The sequence below is a fragment of the Grammomys surdaster genome, unplaced genomic scaffold (assembly GCF_004785775.1).
Source record: "Grammomys surdaster isolate TR1022 unplaced genomic scaffold, NIH_TR_1.0 137, whole genome shotgun sequence".
NCBI classification, from domain to species: Eukaryota; Metazoa; Chordata; class Mammalia; order Rodentia; family Muridae; genus Grammomys; species Grammomys surdaster.
In genome coordinates, this window is record NW_021604595.1 from 16,199,507 (window position 1) to 16,207,744 (window position 8,238).

An 8,238-nucleotide genomic window follows, 5' to 3' on the forward strand; every position below is an offset into this window, starting at 1 on the left:
AATGATCTCCTGATCATCATCTCCTGATGTCTAAAGAATTCAGAGATACACAGGTGGCCTTAATGTTCCACTGTCTGAGGTAGTGCTTCATGTCTCAGGAGATGAAAGCACTACAGTGCCATGGACGCTATGGACTCTAAATTGAAAATAGAATTGAAGACACAGAAATAAACCCATATACCTATGGACACTTAATCTTTGACAAAGAAGCCAAAACCATACAGTGGAAAAAAGAAGGCATCTTCAACAAATGATACTGGTCAAACTGGTAATCTGCACAGAGAAGAATGCAGATTGATTCACAATTATCACCTAGTAAAAAGCCACAGTCCAAGTAGATCAAGGACCTCCACATAATAGCAGATATACTAAATCTAATGAAAAAGAAAGTGTGAGATACCCTCAAATGCATTGGCACAGGGGAAAATTTCCAGAAGAGATCACCAATGGCTCAGGGTCTAAGATCAACAATTGACAAATGGGACCTCATTAAACTGAAACCTTCTGTAAGGCAAAGGACGCTGTCATTAAGACAAAATGGCAACCTACAGATTGGGAAAAGATCTTCACTAACTCTACATCTGAAAGAGGAATAAAATTCAAAATATTCAAAGAACTCAAGAAGTTAGACTCCAGAAAATCAAATAACCCAGTTTAAAAATGGACTACGGATTTAACAGAGAATTCTCAACTAAGGAATCTCAAATGGCTAAGAAGCACTTAAAGAAATGTTCAACATCCTTAGTCACCAGAAAGGTGAAAATAAAAACTACCTTGAATTCTACCTTACACCAATAAGAATGGTTAAGACAAAAAAACTCAGGTGACAAAAAGATGCTGGTGAGGATGGGGAGAAAGATGAATACTCCTCCATTGCTGGTGGGATTGCAAAATAGTACAACCACTATGGAAATCAATCTGGTGGTTCTTCAGAAAATTGGAAATAATTATATCTGAAGATCCACCTATACCTCTCATGGGTATATATTCAAAAGATGTTCCACAATATTACAAGGACATGTGCTCCACTATGTTCATAACAGCTATATGTGTAATAGGAAGAAGCTGGAAACAATCCAGATGTCCCTCAAAGGAAGAACGGATACAGAAAGTGGGCTCATTTATACAATGGAATATTACTCAGCTATTAAAAACTGAAATTATGAACTTTGAAGGCAAATGCATGCAACTAGAAAATATCATCCTGAGTGAGGAAACCCAGACCCAAAAGGATATACATGATATGTATTCACTGACAAGTAGATATTAGCCAAAAGTTTAGAATACCCATGGTACATCTTATAGATCATGATGCTTAACAAGAAGGCAGACCCAAGTATATATGCTTCAATCCCACTTAGTAGTGGTAACAAAATAATCATGGGAGCCAGAAGGTGGGATGGGAGACCTTGGTTGGAGAGGGGAGGGTAAGCAGAATAGAGTAGCAGAAGCAAGTATGGAGGAGACAGCAGAGATGCTCAGAGGGCCAGGAGAATGAATAGAAATTTGCAGCAGTGTGGGGTGGGGGATAGAAGACACTTCTAGAAAGTCCCAGACACCAGGGATGTGAGAGTCTTGCAGAACCCAATTTTGATGACTTTAGTCAAAAATGCCCAACATTGGGGAGATAGAACCTGAAGAGAACAACACCTCCAGTAGACAGGCATGGCCCCAGTTGAGCAATGGTGTGACCCACACATCTCAAAAATTTTAACCCATAACTGTTCCTGTCTAAATGAAATGCAGGGACAAATTTTGAGCACAGACTAAAGGAAAGGTCCTCCAGAGACTGCCCCACCTAGGAATCCATCCTATGTACAGGCACCAACTCCTTGCCCCAACACTATTGCTGATACCATATTGTGCTTGTACACAGGAGCCTGGCATGACTGTTCTTTGAGAGGCTCTACCAGCACCTGACCAAGGCAGATACAAATACTTACAGTCAAAAATTGAACTGAGTTTGACGATCCCTATGGAGGAGTTAGGGGAAGGACTGGAGAAACTGAAGCATACTTTAACCCCTTGGAAGAACAGTATCAACTAACTGGACACATCAGAACTCCCAGGGACTAAGCCGCCAACCAAAGAGCACACCTGGGCTGGTCCATGGCTTCTGTTTCATATGTAGCAGAGGACTGCCTTGTCTGGCTTGAGTGAGAGGAGCACTTGGTCCTGTGGAGGCTTGATGCCCCAGAGAAGGGAGATCATAAAGGGGTGAGGTAGAAGTGGGTGGGTGGGTGGGGGAGCAACCTCTTAGAGGCAAAGGAGAAGTGTGGTGGGGTGGCATGTTCATGGAGTAGGGACTTGGATGAGGAATAACATTAAAAATGTAAATAAATAAAATAATTGATAAAAACAAAACAAAAAAGGGGACAAACAAACAAACAAACAAACAAAATCCTATGGCACATGTTTCTGAAGTTAGCTGGACCAGGGCAACTCAATAGTCCCCACAGAGCCCTCCCACTTTTAATTTCAATGTATGCCAGTCAAACTTCAATGTAGACATGGAAAAAAATGCATCTCAGGGAGGTAATGATTCTCAGTATATCCAACAAAAAATTCCCAGAGATACTTCCATGGAGGACATTTTTTAAAAATTTAATTTAGTTTTATTTGCACTCCAGATTTTATCCTCCTCCCAGTCCACCCTCTGACTGTTCCCCATCCCATACCTCCTCCCCACCACTTGTTTCCATGAGGATGTCCCCAACACACCACCACCCACTCTACCAGACTTCTCCACTCACTGGGGCCGCCATTCTCTTGAGGGTTAGGCGCCTCTTCTCTGACTGAACCCAGACCAGCCAGTCCTCTCCTGTATGTGTTGATCTTGAGTAATTTCTTTTGTTTTAAAGAAGCACCTAGATGAGCAAAATTCAGTGAAACATCTCTAGAAACCAGGTCACCCTTACCATCTTTGGTGGCATCTATACACACAACTTGTGCAGAGGGTATATGCTGAAGCCTGATAACTTCAGTAAATGTCATTACTCATATTTGCTTATTTTGTGGGATTACTAAAAACAGTTGAGAAACTATTTGATGTTAGATCACTACAGTCAGAAATATATGCAGTCTTGTGTATGATAAGGTCTAATGTCAGTAGAGGGGTGACGTAATCATTAATATCTTCTTTTTTATTAAAAAAGACATATTTTTTGCCATGAAAATATTAGTTTCTTGAAAATAATCATTCCCATCTCTCCATCAAACATCAGGAGACTGACAACCTGCAAAAGATTGGAAACAAAAATATTTATATGGCTCATCGGGTCATTGTATAATTTTAGAAAGTTCTCCTGTCTTCCTTGGAGACTCTGGTAACTTACATCATGCTTACAGTGCCACAGCATTTATTTGTCCTTAAGCCTCAGAAGGATATCTAACCTCTCATTAAGCATCACTATACATGGCCTTTTCCTGCTAACATCTCAAAAGTTATAGGTATAATATTTTACTGATTTCTGTCACTCTGGTCAGAAATGTGCTATGAATAATTATACATAGTAAATATTTTCCACAATAAGCTGAACTTTTGCTTGGATCTTCCAATCAGAGGGAGAAAAAAGCATCTACAATGATAGATAGGCTTAAAGACATACAATGTAAGAGGAACAGTATACCCATATTGCTTAGAAGCCTAAATAATATCCTTAAAAATATTATCTAAAATTGGAATGTAGTTTTAACTTGCTTTTCCAAGTTTATCAGAATTGGGCATTACACAAACTAGGAAAAGAGAAAATTCCTCCAGGTCTTCACCTATCTGGACTTAATAAATGACTTCTTGCATAAGATGCCTGTAGAGTGACTTAAAAAGTGTTTATTCTTTTATCTGGTGGCTACAAACATCCTTAATAACCTCAGAGAGAGAATGGAGTGAAGCAGCCAATAAGTGTTTCCATATTATCAGGAACTCTACTTGATGGATAAGGATTAGGAGTGGAGGAAAATAGAGGTTGACATGGAGGTAGAAGGGCCATATCAGTAAAAGGACGATGGAGGCCATCAACATCATTACAAAGGGACACACACACACACACACACACACACACATACACACAGACAATATATATATTCTAATTTTGTTGTGCAATAGGAATTGGTCTGTAGCTTTTTAATTCATTCTCTCTTGATTTCTAAATGTAAGAGCAGAATGTAATGGAAGTTTCAAAGCAATGTGATATGTTTGCCAGCTAAATAATCAGTTAATATTCATGCTATGCAAGCTTGACAACATAGATTTCATTCTCAGAATTCACAGAAATCTGAAAGATATGAATGTTCAAAACAAAGATGCCATATCTATTTGTCAGGTGAGCAGTAAAATGTACACTCATATAAGACATATTTTATGGAGATGTAAACCCTTAGACAGTAAAATATTAAAAATAATATTTTAGCATAAACAAATATTTCAGCTTCTACCTCCGTCATTTGGCATCTTTCTATTTAGTGCTCTCAAAAGCACTGCACAGCCATAGGTACATAACTTGCATTGTGTGATTTGGCCTTAATCATTCAATAGTAACAAAGTCTTACTCATTATAATTCAGGAAATTATCCACTGACTCAACACCAAGAGCCACATATTTCAATCTTCTATTTTCTACAGTTGGTTACAGATATCTAGAGAGTCCTCAAAGCCAACAATATGATATCTTCTGTATATTTTCATGAGAATATTAGGAATAAACAGGAGGACTGACAAGCATACAATCTGACAGCTGTCAGGATTGTAGAAATGGATCAAAAGTCAGGAACTTTGGTAGTAATGGAGGTGGGAGAATTTTTGAGGAAGTCCAGAATTTCAGAGTATGAGTTCTTATTCATCAGCCACACTCGCTGTGTGCAAGCCACACTAGCCAGAAAAATGAAAAGGCTGTATTCACATGGCTGAAAATCTCTCCCACTCCCATAGTGCAGGCCATGCCTGTCAGAAGAGCAAACACAGACCACACTAGTCAGAAGAACAGAACATTCCAGCCCGAGCAGCAGCCCCTAACTTTAGTAAAGACAATTTGTTCAATGACATTCTCTACTAACCACCAGAAGTCCAGCTCTCTCAGACAGACTCTGCTGGAATAAATCCCCCACCAGTTACCACACCTATAGGCATTATAGGTAAGAAGACCAAAGGGGAAACAGAAACCAAAGAATAAAACACCCATGCAAAAAGGAAAACATAATTTGGCACCAAGAACTATAATTACTCCAAACCAAGATGACGAGACACCAGCATAATAACACAATCTATAACATCCAGGACAATATGTCATCACTGGATCCCAGCTGTCCCAGTAAAGAAAGCTCTGAAAATTCCAATATAGCTAAATTGAAGAAAATAAATACCTTAAAAGCAAGCTTATGGAAACAATAGAGGTTGGTAAAGAGGCAATGAATAATTCTCTTAAAGCAGTTGAGGAAAAGGCAAAGAAACAATTGATGGAAACAAAGACATCCTGTAAATAAAACAGAGAAAAAAATCACACAAACAGGTGAAGGACATTAAGAAAAGTATTCAAGACATAAAATGGAAATGGAAGTAAAAAAAAAACCCCACAAACTGAAATAATCATAGAGATGAAGAATCTAGGGAAGCAAACAGCAAGTGCAGACACAGACATCATCAACAGAATACAAGAGATGGAAGAGGTAATTGTGAGCTGTCCTAAGTGTATGAGAGAAGGAGAACAAGCCCTGCCACTCCTCTGCTCTGAGGTACTCTGGCCTAACAATTAACAGGACAACATTTAGGTGTACTCTGTCCCTTTACCCCTGGACACCTGAGGCAATTTAGAGAACTAATCCTGGGGTCACGAAAGCATGAGAGCTAGCCCTGTTCCCTCACTAGATATAGCACTCAGGAGAGTGTGCACTGCATCTTGTCTAGGCAACACAGTGTAGCTGGTCCTTAAGGTGAAAGCAACAGTTATCCATCCCAGCAAGTGTGAGAGTGGGAAAGTTGTCCCACCCTCTCACAAGCTGCAGCACTTGGGAGAGTAGGCCCCTCACCTTTATTGGGCAGCACAGAAGGCTCTGGAAACAAGGGTGCAGGTGAGTAGACCCTGGCCCCTGCCATGAATGGCACTGGATAGCCTAGCCAGAACAGGGATAGAGAACATACCCTGGTGGTGCAGATAGGCGCAGGTTGGCTGCCAACCACCTCAATTACCACCCAGTCCCTGATCCAGGACTCTGAGTTGGCCATCTCTAAAATCTATATCACCTATAAACAGCTTGGACACATTAAAGGGCTGGTACTGCTGTTCTAAGCTATAGGTTATCCATGATACAGGGCAACAGAAGGATGACTGGAAGGTGTCTCAGTGAAGATCTAATGTTAATGGTGTGAAGTGGAAGTTACTAGATATGTCACACAATCCAGACTCACATGGTATTTTGCTGATACAGACTCACAAGAAGTTTTGCAAAGGCAAGACCAAGGGAGGACATGTGATGTTTGGGAAGAGTATAAATATGACTCAACAGACAATGATGGCACTCTTGCATAGCTAACTGTGCAATGCTTCATCAGTCTTGCATATTCTTTGATCTTTGCTGCATTGAGAGAGGCATGGCAAAGAACTCCTGGCATTTCAGCTGTTCCTGGTCCCTCCCACTGACTCTGGCCAAATCTGTAGAGGCCTGGCTGTTTCTGCTTGATTGTGCTACTGCTGTAGATTCATGTTTGACATTCTGAAACTACTGAATTGGACTGCTGGTATCCTGACAAACAGAGGTTAGATTTGCTCCAAGGAGCTACTTCTTAACAGGTCCACATCTCCTTCTACTCTTGTACCATCTTTCTCCTCTACTTGTGGATGGTGGGTAAGAAGGGAAATCAAGATTATCATTAGTGAAAATTAAAGGGTACAATGAATTAAATATAAAATAATGAAATGAGTAATAATTAAGGCTGTAGAATGAGCATAAGAATACAACAATATGGCTAGTGTTTACATATCCCACATGTGCTGCAGTGTCTAGGCACAAATAAGAATTAGCATGGCAGTTTTAGGTCTCCACATGAATTCCACATGAATTTAGAACAAAGCTCCTATTTTCCCAAGCTTACTCCTGTACAGTTTAACTAGCTTCCTTTAATGAATCCTAGAGTGTGAGCATAAGAGAACACTCTAGAAGTGGGGTTTATAGTTATTATTTCATTAATGATTAATGGGTGAGGAACCTGACAACTAGGAACTCCTATTTTATCACCCAATGTACAAACAGCTCTGCAGACAAACAGGCACAACAGTGTAATCATGGGTAAGAAGCTAAAAGGAAAGTGTGTGTGTGTGTGTGTGTGTAAGTGGTGTAGTGTATGTATACAAGTTCATGCCCTATGCGGTACAGGAAAGCAGTGACTCTATTATAAAGCTAACCCGTCCTCAAATAGTTTATCTTACAGCTTATTTGTAAAGATATTACGATATTTATAGTATAGAACCCTTTAAAAAATAATACAATGTTCACTAATGATAATCTTAGAAAACAAAGCCTCTAAACCCAGATATTTTCAAAATTCCAGAATAAGGTTCTATATTTAGAAAGCTATTTGTAAACACTCAGGTTTTACAGACATAATTTATCTAATAGAACAAACTAATTCCTAGAGATATTTTGGATTGTTACTTAGGTAAAGTGAAAGAGAGTGTTAGTATTTCACAAGTGGTAATATACAGTATATAAATCAAGTATAATTGGCCATATTGAAGATCTTTTCATAGCGGATGCTGAGCCATTTCTTCAGCGTCACAATCAACAGTTGAACATCTTAGGCTAGTTCAACCACATTCAGCGTGGTATGGCTATAGACCAGATGAACATAAGAGTGTTGTATCTGTAGGGCAACATGTTTAAAAAAAAACAAAGGTTAATTTTAAAAAGTGAAATATTTTTATTTGTTAAAAAAAAGTTAGGCTTTAAGCTTTACTTTAGAAAATGAATGTCAGATCATAAGTTATCATGCTTCTTAAAAAAATACCTTTTTACATTTTAATCTTAAAATAGAAAAATGCTTTAAAATCAGATTTTTTGTGTTGCTTCAAGTAAAATAGAACTGAGGTAGAAAAAATAGAATTGCCAACACAAAGTTATACTTGATTAGCTTCTAGGGAGAGCTAATTGTACATAGAGTGCACACATTTTAGGTTTTTTGACACAGGGACATATATCTATCTCTATCTATCTATCTATCTATCTATCTATCTATCTATCTATCTATCT

General features: G+C 38.8%; 1 protein-coding gene across 1 annotated transcript in view; it reads left to right on the forward strand.

Annotated features, from left to right (window-relative positions):
* The window catches only part of LOC114617551 (serpin B9-like), a 166,664-nt gene that overhangs the window by 113,019 nt on the left and 45,407 nt on the right, over positions 1-8,238 (forward strand). The window lies entirely within an intron of this gene.